This window comes from Muscardinus avellanarius (genome assembly GCF_963383645.1).
Source record: "Muscardinus avellanarius genome assembly, chromosome: 4".
NCBI classification, from domain to species: domain Eukaryota; kingdom Metazoa; phylum Chordata; class Mammalia; order Rodentia; family Gliridae; genus Muscardinus; species Muscardinus avellanarius.
In genome coordinates, this window is record NC_137789.1 from 66,339,423 (window position 1) to 66,354,099 (window position 14,677).

Below are 14,677 nucleotides of genomic sequence, written 5' to 3' on the forward strand. Positions count from 1 at the left end.
TGGGGGAAGAAAAATATATATGGCTATTTATAGCAAAACTAACTAAAACAACTTGAATTCCACATGCACCAGTAATTTTGATTCAGACTAAGTAAGAATTCTGAAAATCTCAGTTAAGTGAATGCAACGAGCTCAAAGCGATCAGCCTGGACATTTGGTCTGGGCTTTGCAGGATGACAAGACAACCTCGTCATCTGTTCACACTGGAGGCCAAATAAAATGGATGTAGAAGAGATGGCCCAAGGCATATGCTTCTGAATGGATTAAGATCCAGATTAGCTGTGAATATGTTGCAATTCAAAAATAAGTGATGGTCTTCTACCCTGCCTTCCCTGCACTAAGGCACTACAGACAGCACACAAAGAATAAGAGCTGGCCTCTGACTTCAGAGTCTATCTGTTTTTTAGAGGGGGGGGGCGAGTACTGAGGATTGAATCCATGTGCATTCTATATCTGAGCTATTTTTTATTTTGAAAAGGGTCTCACTAAGTTGCTGAGCCTGGCCATGAACCTGTGATCCTCCTGTCTCAGCCTCCCAAGTACTGATATTACAAGTGTGTGCTACCACACCCAGCACAGAGTCTATCATTGAATTAGACAGTAAAAACCACACACATATTAGCCAACTAAGAAGATGGTCATGTGCTCGGATGTCTAGCTTTTCCAAAGCCAAGTAGGAATCACTCGCTGTTTTTACCCAATCTCCTTTCCCACAACTTGTCTTATTGATGTATTTACACAAGAGACAATACTCATGCAACATTCTTAGAAAGTTTTTCTACTTGTTTGTAGATAGACAAATACAACATCAAGAACGATGCAATTATCCTATTTCCTCATACTGTGGCAAATCCCATGTAGTCTTGCTTCATAACAAAACAGATTTCATGTTAGAGGCCATGTTCTTTCTCAGGACCAGAAATCATCTTTGTAGCTTTTAGGCAAAATCAGATCTGAGGACAAGTCAAGAGAATCAACCACAACTTGAAGCTTTGCCAAAATGGAGAACTAGATTTATGACTCGGTCACAACTATTCTTCCACAGAAGCGTATTTACTGGATCTAAGGAAACCACCATCGGCACATTCTACCACTTAGTGAGGCAATTCCACTAGAGAGTAAATCTCCAGTGCTTACAGTCTCTGACTCTATTCATAGCGGGATGCAGTAGCTTGCTCCAAGAGACCATACAGATCATTGCTTACACATTACTCTGGACCCAGTTCTAGGTTCTTCCTCTGCTTGTTGCTCACTATGGTGATTTGATTCCTCTCAGCCTCGGTTTTGCCATCTTTCAGATAGGCATAATGGTATATATTGAATCACTTACAGGGATTACAGATTAGAGGGATGTGACAACATACATCTTCTCTAGAAGTAGGTAAAGGCCCTGATTTGAAAAGCAAACTTAATAGAAATGGAAGTGGCCACACAGAGCAGATATAACCCACAGATGGTACACAGCTGCCTAAAATAATCCCCACTCAAAGGAACCCCCTCAAGAGCCTTGAAGGCCTCAGCCATCCCTGCACGGCCACCCCCTCAGCCCTGGGAGCAACCGAGCCTTCAGGAAGACACCACACTGACATTCTAGGCACTTCCTCCTAAGGGACCGCTGTGCCACCTGAAAATAGCCACTCAACAAACAGTGACAATTATATTTCACGTTGTCAAATAGTGCATTCTTGATCTTATTTTCAAAAATATAAAATGATCAAACTATATGGAACATCCACTTTTCTCCAGAAGATAAATTTGGCAACATGGTTCACAAAAGTGCTACCAAGTTGTGCCCTCTAGTATCTTGGACACGTTAATAAAATTGGAAATCTAGCTGGTTGTGGTGACTGGCACATGCCTGTAATCCCAGTCCTTGGGAAGCTGAGACAGGAGGATCACAGGTTTTAGAACAGCCTCCGGAATTTAGCAAGGTCCTATTTAAAAATAAAACTAAAATAGGGCTGGGGGGGGGGGGTTCTAGCTCATAGGTAGAATGCCCCAGGGTTCAATCCCCAGTACCAAAACACACACACACACACACACACACACACACACACACGAAGAGCCCCCTTATTTCGTCCACTCTAAGTCCTCTCAGCTGGGATCTAGCAAAGAAAAAATGAGAAAGGCACAAGGAAATGGAACGTAAGCTTGGAGGCCTATGTGAGGGAACACGTCCAACACAACACTGCGTCTTTGGCTTCATACCTCGCTTCATTTACCCATCGGCTAGGGTGGGCTGCACCGCTGATAGACGCGGCAAGCTCACAAGCCATCTCCTTCTACCTCCCACGAGGCTTCCATCCATGTTTCTTCCTCAGCTCTTGGAATGCCCAAGGTTGCCTGCCTTGCTCAAGGCTACCAACTCTCAAAGCCCCTCCAGCTTCCCAAGCCATCCATGTCCTGAGGTATGAGCTACAGCAACGCTGCACCTCACCAAAGCTGCAGCAAGTCACCCTGCGCTGGAGATCTCCCCCACTGCAGAGGAGAGAGCAGCTCCCCAAGGGCCCTGGCCTCTGGTGCGGTGAGACAGCCACTCCCGCGAGAGTGTGCCGCGCAGCACAGGCTCAGAAGCCATTCCACCCACCCTCTCTAGCTGGCTCACAGCAGCACTGTCAGTTAGCTCTTAGCATCTCAGACATTTTAGTAAAAAGGTGGGAAAGGTTTCTTATCTGTTTCACACTTTCAGTCCTCTCCACTGGGATCTGGCACAATCTCCAAGAAAAATAAGGACCTGTAGAAGACCCACATAAGTAGCTCCTGCACGGAACCACCAAGGCTCCTTCATTTAGGCCTTGCTCTTCACCCGCTCTCTGCTACAGGACACTGCTGCTAGGAGACTTCTTGGACTTCTTGCAAATAGCCTGCACTGGTTTGCATTTAGAATGTCACCCCAGCTTTCACAAAACAAGGTAGCAATGTGGGAAGTAGTGCTTGGTTGATAAGGAGGTGTTCCTAGGGGTGTGACCTTGGGGATTATATATCCTTTCTCCCCCCCCCCATGTGAGATCTCTCCCCCTCCCTCTCTCTCTCCCTCTCTCTCTCTCCTTCTCCCTCTCCGTCTCTCTGGGAGCCTTGTTCACTCCCTGTCTCTGCTTCCTGCTGCTCTTCCCTGAGATGTGCAAACACTGGCTCCACATGGACTGAACCTGGAATCTCAAAAAAACTGTGAGCAAATCATTTTTCCTTCCTCTACATTGTAGGGTCAATTGCTTTGGGTTATAGTAGCAGGAATGTTGACTAAGACGTAGCTCAAGAAGCACAGGACAAATCCTTCCAATACACTGGAATCTTAGTATATACTAAGAGTTCAAGCTAAGGCCCTGCTAAAGATTTATAATTAGTCATTTTGTTTGTTTGTTTGCTTGTTTGTTTGTTTGTTTTGCAGTTCTGGCATATTCCACTGCACCCAGATCTATAGTTTTTTGATAAATTACTTTAATATGCAACACATGTTTAGAAATGGAGGCGCATTTTATTTTTCTAAAACTGTTTACTCCTTCTCTTTTTCCCCACTTCTAGAAAGGAGACACATACCAATTTACATACCTAAGTTCAGCAATTTCAGGTCTTTTCACCCTTATCAGATTAACATATATAACATTAATCTGAGACCTTTGTTTCAGAAATTTCATTATTCAATAAATGTGTTAGAGTTAAATATTTTCGGGCCACAGAATGTTTACCTGCATTCTGCATGAACAAATCTTTATTTCATTAAACTGATCAAGTAAGTTCTATCATTTGTAAAAATAATATAATCTGTGGAGAATAGATGTTGCGATGCATGCCAATTTATCTTAATTATTAACTTCAAGGATAACTCGTGGCAATACATTAATTTTTTCTTTATATTGTCCTAGAATTTTCAGATTTTCAAAAGGCTGTTGAAAAGACACAGGAGGAAGTAAGGTCAAAATATTACAACAGTGAGAGAGTATTATTCTAATTGTGTGTGTGTGTGTGTGTGTGTGTGTGTGTGTGTGTGTGTGTGTGCGCGCTGGGGATTGAACCCAGGGGTGTTCTAAAGGAGTTCTTTTTTTTTTTTTTTTTTTTGTCTTTTTGGAACCAGAGATTGAACCCAGAACACCACACCTGCAAAGCAGACACTTTGCCAATGAGCTACATCCTATCAGAAGCCAGGGGTGTTCTACCTCCAAGGGACAACCCCCAGCCCTATTTTATTTTTTGTTTTTGAAACAATGTCTTGCTAAGTTGCTAAAGCACCAAATCTGGGATCTTCCTGTCTCAGCCTCCCAAGTACCAGAATTAGAGGTGTGTGCCACCATTCCCAGCCTAATATGTTTTTGAAAGTCTAATAAAAAAAAATCGTTTCTGCTAGGCATGGGGTGTGCACCTATAATCCCAGTACTTGGAAGGCTGAGACAGAAGGATCAAAGTTTCAAGACCAGCCTCAGCAACTCAAAGAGAGAGTCTCGGCAACTTAGCAGACCTTGATTCAAAACAAAAAAGAAATTAAAAATAAAAAGAAAGGCTGGAGGTCGAATGCCTCTCTGTTCAATCCCTAGTACCAAATATATATATATATTTTTTCTAAATATATATTTTTCTAAAACTGAAAATATATATATATTTATACATATAATATATATTTTTCTAAAACTGAATATATATATATATATATATTTGTTTCTAAATTAGTGATTTAAAGTATAAGCAAAGTTATATGTCACTGCATACACAAATGGAAAGAAAACTCCTCAAAGAATGTAATAATACTCTTCTATACTTTTCTTGGGTTCCTAGGAGCAACTCCATTAATCATTACTTCACTTGTGTAATTTATTTTCCATGCTACTCCAGGGAATTCTCCAGTTGTCTTTCATCTTCCCCAGCGGCTCCCGCAATCGCTGGGACCGGCCCTATCCGTGGGCTGTTTTGTTATTCCTGTCAGGCACGGGGCAGCACACCACCTGAGTGATCCAACAGCTGAAAGAACTACCTGGGCAGAGCCGAAGTCACTTTCCAGAACAAGAGAGATTTTCTCTTTTGAGGAGACTGAACACTTTCGGTCAGCCTCGGTACCCTTGGAACAGATGAAAATCTGTGTGTCGGCCAATGTGTGTGAGAGAAAGATTTCAGGTGTAGGACACATACCCTGCCCGGGCCTAGCAGGAATAACACATACCCTGCTAGAGCCCTCACAAAATGTTCCAACTGCACTCACTCCTGATGAGTTTTGCCATGAATTTTAACAAACCCTTTCAACTGGCATTTTGCAGTTTTTCTTTTCACAAATAGCTCTGGAACCAGATAGTTGAAGTCTTGTTTAGCCTTAAGTCATTTTTGAAGTAATTATCTCTTTTGGGTCTGCTAGAGTCCATTTTGTTGTCAAAAGATATCATTTTGACAACAAATGTCAAAACCAATGTCGTTTATAAAGTTTTTGTCTTTATAGATCAGTATATATTAAAGGAAAAACAAGATATCAGAGATGCATTTGGCATCTCATAACAAGATGCTTCATTGTGAGACACCAATACTGAGAAGTAGGGAAAAAGTGATTATCCAGGAGGGGTTGAAAGCTATAAAAACATCATACATTGTAGCTAGACTAAAGGGTCAAGAGAAGGAATAGGCCTTAAGTTTACTTCAGGCACAAACAAATGACACAAAGTGAACAATTCACTGTTTAAAAGAGGCTATGACAGGAGGATCACAGGTTCGAGGACAGTGTCAGCAAGCAGTGAAACTCTCATCAACCTAGTGAGACTCTGTTTTCAAAATAAAAATAAAATAGGGTAGGGATATAGCTCAGAGGTAGAATGCTGCTGGGTCCCAGTACAGAAAGAAAGAAAAAGGAAGGAAGGAGAGAGAGAGAGAGAGAGAGAGAGAGAGAGAGAGAGAGAGAGAAGAGAGAGAGAGAGAGAGAGAGAGAGAGAGAGAGAGAGAGAGAGAGAGAGAGAGAGAGAGAGTATATGCATCCTTTGTTGACAGCTGGTTCTGGAATATTGAAAATGCCTAGGGTTCCTGAGACCATATTTCAGACATCACACCTTCTGAAAGCACAAGGGTTTGGCAAGGCTGAGGGGTAGCTGAGGACTTCTAAGCAATCTGGCTTACCTTGGAAGCAGGTATGCATGGTTCAGAGTATGCTTTCAAAGAAGCATACAAAGAAGGACCAGGCCATCTTCTACTTTCAACCCAGATCTGGGCATCTTCAAGTTGAGTCCAAAGCATGTGGTGGCTGTGACTTAGAAGCCTTGGATTCCTCAGTTTTCCTCTGACCAGGCTGAAAACAAAAGAAACTCTCTTTTTTGCTCTTCACCGTGTCCTCGGTCAGCACCTGGTTTTCTGTTTGCTGCACAGTGCCGGGCACTGCAGAGGCGGCTTCTCCATTCACAACCTCGCCTTGACTGCTTTCCAGTCTGGTCCCTGCTCCGTGTTTCTCCCTGCTCACCTCACCATCCAGCCCTCAAGGCTGATGCAAGGCGCCTCAACGGGGATGGCTCTGCTCTCCCTTGCTGCTCCAAAGAGGCTTAAAAGGTTTGAGAGGAGAAAGGGCTCACAGAGGTTGCTCCCCAGCCCAGAAAATGGTTCAGTTGAGTGCAGCATGCCAATAACTGCTACTTAAAACAAGGGGACAACTATTTAGTCAGCAAGAAAATCAGGAGGGAATCAGTGGCATAACCACCAGGTCCTTCCCTCATGCTAAGAAGCCTGGATGTCATGGCTCATGTCTCAGAGAACCCTGGATTTAGACTTTGGTCTTGATCCCCAAACAATCACTGTACTGTGTGTGTTGGAAGTGAACTGGAGCCAGGCTTGGTGGGGTAAGCCTGTAATCCCAGTACTTGGGGATGAGGAAGGAGAATCACAGGTTTAAGGCCAGCCTCAGAAACTTAGTGAGACACTGTTTCGAAAATAAAAAATAAAAAGGACTATGAGTGAAGCTTAGAGATAGAAAGCCTCTGGGTGCAATTCCCAGTAACTCCCCCACCCCCCCCAAAAAAGGGTAAATTTGCTAAACATATAGCCTTCCTTAAAATTTTCTAAAATATTTATGTAATTCTGTTTAAAAATTTTAATACACTGGGAGAGAAAAATAAGTAAACAGCACTTACTACATGGCAAGTACCAATCAAAGCACTCAACAGGTATCAGATTACTGACTCCTCACAGCCATCCTAGACAGAGATTATTAGTAACCTCTAATAATTAATGTCCTCTAATAGTACAGATGGGTGAACTAAAGCACAGAGAGGTTAAGTAACTCATCTTAGGTCATACAGCTTGTAAGGGGTGGCGTCTAGGTTCTAACCCAAGCCTCAGAGTACGTTCCAATCTGCTATGCTCTACTGTGAGCCCCTGACAGTGCCCCTCCTCTGATGCTTTATTCTAGCCCCAAGGCAGGATGGTCTCAGGCTCCAGCTATTGCTCTTGGTTGGTGTAGCTTGTATCATATGTGATTCCATTTGAACCCTGGCTTTATCACTGCTGAGCCCCATTTCTGGATTCTAGGCTAAAGTGGTCTCAAAACAACATCTACAAAAGCCAGTTGGCCAACACACGTGGCGGTCACGCCTGGTTCCATGACCCCCTCTCACGCTCTCTGAGATACCACTCCCCGCCCAGCGCTACATGTCAGATGTCCACACCTATTCCTCACTTGGCTCACCTTCTCCTTTACCCCAGAGAAATTAAGGTCTAACCAGCCTTGGTTCACTTTCATTTTATTAAGGGAGTACGTCATAGTGAACACATAGAAATGTTTACAAATGCTTAAAAGTATAATTGACAAGTACAAAATTACCTGTGATTTATAATACATTTTAAACCCAAACACACCATCTAAAACAAAACATATCCTGCCTCTTATTTCTTCTTTTCCAAGATGTGAAAATTATAACTTATCCTTTAGAAAATTCCCCCAAACATAGGCTGACACACACTCTCCTTGTCCCTCCTTTCCTCAAGGCAAAGTAATTACAAACAGAACTTTATGAAATCTCGTAAGCATGGAGAACACTGCCTCCCTCTTGCTGTCAGCTGCTCAGAGGCATTCCCTTGGAGAGAAGCTAGTGGCTCTCTTGGTACCAGCAACTGCAGCCCCTGCTCTTTACGCAGACTACAGCACTGTCACTGAATATGAGTCTGGACCACCGTGTAAGCAAGTCATTTGAAACAGTTTTTAACATATCCTGTGACTGATGAGGAGTCAAACTTCATATATCAAGCAGTATTAAAAATAGAGTCATTCCCAGTTGACATGTATCGAGAGATTTTTCTATGTTCATACCCTTTGACCAAGTAATTCTACTTTAGGGACTCTGTCCTAGGGAAATAACCTGAAATAACAGAACAGGCTGTATGCCCAAAGACAGTAACCAAATGCCTGATTGTCCCCAAACACTGGATTGGCTAATAAACTATCCACTTAAAGGGGTATTTTATTGCCCTTGGAATATAGTTATGAAAATTTTATAACTTGGGATATTTTTCTCATGTTAAATGGAAAGGTAAGACAAAAAATTATACGTACAAGTTAATCACCCTTATGTTAAAATCCGGAACTTTACAGAACAAGAAAAATAATGGAACAAAACACACTAATTCCCAGAGAAAGTAATTTTGAGACTAGTCTTAAAAGACTTGCAGGACTCAGTAGAAAAGGACAGAAACAAGGGCGCCCTCGTCCCAGGCTAAGAGGCTCCAGAAGAGCCTTTGGTCTCTCATGTTCTCATATAGGGTGGTATTCAATAAATACTGGTTAAATTAATAAATGATAAGAGCACAGGTGTTCCCTATTACCTATTATACTATAGCATGCTAAATTGCTAATTTTTAACCATTTTGACCAATAAAAACAGTAATTTTGTATAGTTAAACTGAACAGCATCAATGAGACTCCACCACCACATATTACACAGGATCAGGGCAGGGAGAAATAATCAGCCCCGTCAGCACACATCCCAGTACCCCTTCCCTCTCTGTCTCTTCCCCTTTTCCCCATACTGGCTGAGTAACCACCCTGAAGAAAATCCCGCTGGAGATTTGACACTGTATTGCTAAAAAGAAAAAAGAAAGCAAGAAAGAAAGGAAGAAAGAAAGAAGGAAAGAAAGAAAGAAAGGAAAGAAAGAAGGAAAGGAATGAAGAGAAAAGAAAACAACCTGTTACTGACCTTTCCCCATGTTGAGGACTTAAACCAAGCACTATGTGACTCGGAAGCTTCCTTTGTATATCCTCACATGGCATCTCAGGATAATAGACACTGAGAAGTCTACTTCCCTACACCTGGCCACCTAGGGAGAAAATGGCCAGAAGAATTCAAAGACACGGGTTTGTAGAAGAAACAGTCTGTGATTGCTTTCAGCATCCTGACAGCATTCTTCTGGTCTGCCAGTTTATTTCCTTTCCTATGGGAAGCGTGAAAACAGTGAATGGAAGCTGGCATTGTGTAAAGACAGCACTTTTCTATTTCTTTCTCTCTTCACTTGCCCCCTCCCCATCTCCAAGCAAAGAACAAACAACAAACATCACAGGTCGTCTAGGGAGGTGGCAGGAAGACCAAGAATCCACCTAAGGAGTCATGGGACAGACGCAGACAGTTGAACAATACTTTTGATATTGCAGTTAGCTCCTTGGCAATACTCTACTAACAAATACTGTTTTGAAAATGATCTACTTTTTCTCTTATCTTTTTATTTTAGTTTCTTTACTTCAAAGATCAAATATGTAACTGTGTTTAATCGCCTTTATAGAACTATAAACAATTTATATATTTATAATATTACCTTTAAATATCATTTTAAGTAAACACTACCTTTAAGTTAACATTATAAATATATAAGGAACGGAATAAATATATAACCACATGTAAAGTACCTGACCCATACAGAGCTTCAGAGCCCTGTTCATCTTAGACTTTTTGTTGAAATTAGCATACAAAAGAGGATTCTTATTCATCCTTTTTTGTATGGGGGTGTTTTGACTTTTATTGGTGCTTTGTGTCTCGTGTCATAATGTAGCTCAGGGTGATAGTGACATAGATGCACACAGCACTTGGTGAGCTTCCCTAGCTCTCTCCCCTTCCCCATACAAGACATTTAGATTGGCATTGATAAGTTCACATAGGTATACAATGTCAATGAAATTATGTCCTTCATTAATTCTCCCTCCCTCTCTTCCCCCCTCCCCTTAACCCCTTCCATAGTTCTACTGGTGTTTCTCCTCCATTACCTAAGGAAATGTAGCTAGAACAGTTATTCATGAGAACTGCTATGAGTATGACTTTTAAGTAGTTATAGGAGAAGCTTCTACAATGAAAAGATCAATAATAAATATGAGATAATTAAAGAAATCAGTTAATTTTGACCCAGGGTGAGATCTCAGAAATAAATTTACAGTATATCCTGTCCCACTTGTCACTGAATTGACAAAAGTTGACTTGTATGTTGTTTTGATCTGAAAACATTTTATTAAAGGATTGAAAAAAATTCCAGCATATTCATTTCCAGAAAAAGGAAGAAAGGTATAAACTCCACACCAAATACATACCTTCTTTCAGTGCTTACTTAAGCAACACAATATAAAGATTTTGTGTGAAAATAAGCAAATCTAACTTTTTTTAACATTTCACATACATTTTATGTTCCTTTTGTCCAAAGATGGATGTTAAGTTTTAATATAGCTTATTCATATAAGAAGAGAAAGTGAGCTTTCAATCCACCCAGGAATTTGCTTTTTTCTTTGTTATTTCAGTGGCTTCATTTGGATTAAGAAGAATAATGAAATGAAAAATACACAAGGGACATTTAGATTATTGCAATTACATGAAAGCTTGTCACTGTAGTCAACACAACACATCTTAACTTCAAAACTCATTTTATAGCAAATGAACTCTAGATTTTGCCCATTGTTTTCATAGGGAGCAGGAGTCACCTTATCAGCAATAAGGTATCTAATAATTTTTTTTGTGGTACTAAAGATTGAACCCAAGGGTGTTCTACCTCCGAGCTACATCCCCAGCCCTATTTTTTATTATTTATTTTAAAATAGGGTCTCACTAAGTTGCAGAGGGCCTCACCATGTAGCTGAGGCTAGCTGAGAACCTGTGATCCTCCTGTCTCAGCCTCCCAAATACTGAGATTACAAGCGTGTGCCACTACGCCTAGTGCTAATTTTTAATATTAGTTTGATATATTAATATTTGATATACTGGTCTCTGTATTTTTTATTTTTATGTGGATCATATTGAAAATGTCTGTCTGACAGTGCTTAGTGCCATCCTCCGCCAGGTTCCCCTTTCCCCCTCCCAACAATGAGTATCCAGGTTGACTATGCTACTTTCATATTTATACACATATTACAATGTAGCTCCTCCATTAATTAACCTCAGCCTTTTACTCTCCTACTCTTCCTTTCTAGCTTTGCTGAGGTTTCCCCTCCATTTATCTGGAGTCCCTCTGGTATCCCTAATACTCCCTAGTTTGGGCATATTAGAGAAAACCTATGTCTCTGTATTTTAACATAACGAATTTCTGGACCTCCAGATATAGAAAACAAAGTGTTTTGTTAGGTACTTATTAAATTTGCTTTTGCTCCTACCTCTAGTCCCTTGACCTATTTGGACTACTTGGACTTCAGTTTCTTAATCAGTATAATGTAAATTTATAACAAGACTGAGAAAATCTATATTAACTTCTAATAACACGATTGTAATTGTATTTCCCTGATGTGTGTCATCAATGCATAGAAATTTATAGGTTTCAAGAGATATAATATCAGAGGTTTAGAATAAAACTAGAAAAAGTCGCTTTCTAGAACTGACACCAAAATAAGACAGAGCCAATGAGATTCAACATCTCTCTAGTAACTCATCACATGAGGTAGCTTTCAAACCTGTTTTTTCCCTTATTATCAGTAGTACAAATAGCATGAAGTATAATCTCACCTGACAGCTTGACAAAATTATAAATCAGCAGAAGACTGAACTATCTGTTGGCTAGAAAAACTAAAGAATTAATATGTTTATAGTACCGTATGGGGAAGGTGCCCCCATTTTGAAAGCTGGTGACAGATATTTAGAAAGATAAATTTGGAGTCCACTAATATTTACTGAACACCTGTGCACCACCTATTGTGATTGAATCTTTCATGTGTTAACTCATTTAGTTTCTTCAAAACCCTATGAGATAAATATTATCCCAAATTTACAGATGAGGTTCATAAAAATCCAAGCACTGCAAAGGATCACCCAGCTGGAATCTATATACCCACCCACCAACCCATTCTCCAACCCCAAATCCAATCCAATGTTTTGTGCTCTAGCATGAGGATTTTTAAGTAAATGGAGAGGGAAAAATGTTTTCTAACTACCTGATACTCAAGAAGAGTAATTCATCTTCCTTTTATAAAGGTTTATACTTAAAAATAAGTAAATTTATTCCTCACCATTAGGACAAACACAAGTGAAACACACATACACACACACACACACACACACACACACACACACACATACACACACACACACACACTCGCATCTTTCAAACTTCTGCCTCTCTGGTTTCATATTAGCTTGTTGAGACTAATTATATGATTTGAAAGATTTCTGATGAAAAAACAAGTCACAATAAGTACTATGTGGCCCATAATAAAATATTTTTGAGATTGGATTACTATATTTCCCAGGCTGGCCTTGAATTTACAATCCTCCTGCCTCAGCCTCCCACATAATTGGGATTACAAATATAAAATGTTTTACCCAAAGATCCAAAATCAGCAAGTACTTGCTATAATATTATGAGATCACATAAATCACTAACACAGCCATGAGGCTATGAGGGAGAAAAGGCAATATTCTTTCATTATTTATTGCTAAGTTTATGGCTGAGACCCCTGTAGCAACAGCAGACTCACAACAGAAAAGCATACAAATTTATATAAGTCTTACTTGTCACAGGAGCCCTCATAAATGAAGACCTGAAGAGAAACGGGGAAACGTGCATTTTTATGTATTGGTTTGATAAAGAGTGGACAGCCATACAGAATATGAAGGATGAAGGAGCATGATCTCATGGTAATACACCAGCAGTGATTTAGAAAGGCCTATTTGTTCAGAGTCTTCTCTGTGCCCTTGCGTCTTCAGGAATAAGCATGTGTCTTTCCTCTAGGTACAGGGAGAACACCTCTCAGTTGTGAGTCTGAACAACCTTCATTAGTGGAAGGCCAAGGAATTGTGTCAGGGCCTGTTATGCAGGAAAATAGCAAGAGAAGGTCAGAGGACCATCCTGATTTTACTGTTTCTCAAATTCCCAAGTGTCATATCTGAAGGTAGTGTGTCTTGATCCCTGTCAGTGCTAAGCAAGCAACTGATGTAAATAAGGATTCAGAGAGTAAAGCACAGTTTATTACAAGTGAGCCCTCGGTTTTGGCTACCACACAGCACTCTATCAAATTTGTCAAATGATGGTTGGGATGCATTCAGTTCAAAAGCTATCTGATGTGTGGCTCTGCAGACGCTACAGCAGTTATGTCCCCAAATCCCTATGAAGTCAACCTCAGCCTCCTAGTGATAGATAATTTTTAAGTTTGACCAGGAAATAAAATTCATTATGCTTATTAACATTTTGTCTTGCCTTAAAACAAAAAAGTTAGTCAGAAATCTTTGCCTCAGCTTGTATGCTCCTTCTCTCTACTTTCTTGGACTTCTAGGATTCAAGTACACAACCACAAGGCTAGAAGACCGGTTTCAAAGTCAGTGTATTGATATTCTGCCTTAAAAATTATGATTCTGGTTTAAAAGTAAGTCCTGTGCATTTAAGTACTGTATGGTCTTCAAGGTTCTCATGGATGGTTTAGCTTTGATAGGCCTTCTTTAGATGATTCTTCCTATGCAATACCAACCAGTGGAATGCTTCAATATCTCCATATCAAAACCATTTATGATATTCTATAACCCAGCAACTCCAATTCGTGTATTTTTCTAAGCGATAAATGAAATCATTAAGAATAACAAAACCACCTACATATCGCCCCAAAATAATTGTTTAAAACATAGGATATTTTGTTGTTCAACAAATAGTTGAGGTCTGCGCTATACTAGGTAACAAAGACTGAGTCATGGACAAAGACAGAAATGACCACTGTCTTTATGGTAGTTTGCTGCATAACAAACTACCCCCAAATTTTGTAGCTTAAAATATCAACCAGCTAATTATTTTTGTAGATTCTGTGGAGGAGAAATTTGGACAGAGTATAAAAGAAATAGTTTATCTCTTCCCCATGAGCACTGGGACCTATGTTAGTAACACTGGGGGTGAAACAAAAGCTAAAGACTGGAATCATTTAGAGATGGCTCCTCCACTCACACAACTGGGCTGGGAATCAAGGACTAGGACTGCCAACCATCTACAGGTGGCCTCCCCAGGTAGCTGGATTCCTCTTAGCATGGCAGCCTCAGAAGAACTTGATTTTTTTTTTTTTTTTTTTTTTTTTTTTTGCGGGTCTGGGGATGGAACCCAGGGGCATTTGACCTCCGAGCTACACCCCGTGCCCTACTTTTTATTCTTTATTTTGAAAGCGGGTCTCACTGAGTTGCAGAGGGCCTCACTAAGTAGCTGAGGCTGTCCGCGAACCGCGATTCTCCAGGTCTCAGCCTCTCGAATGCTGGGATTACAAGCGTGCGCCACCACGCCCAGCTAAGAACTAAAT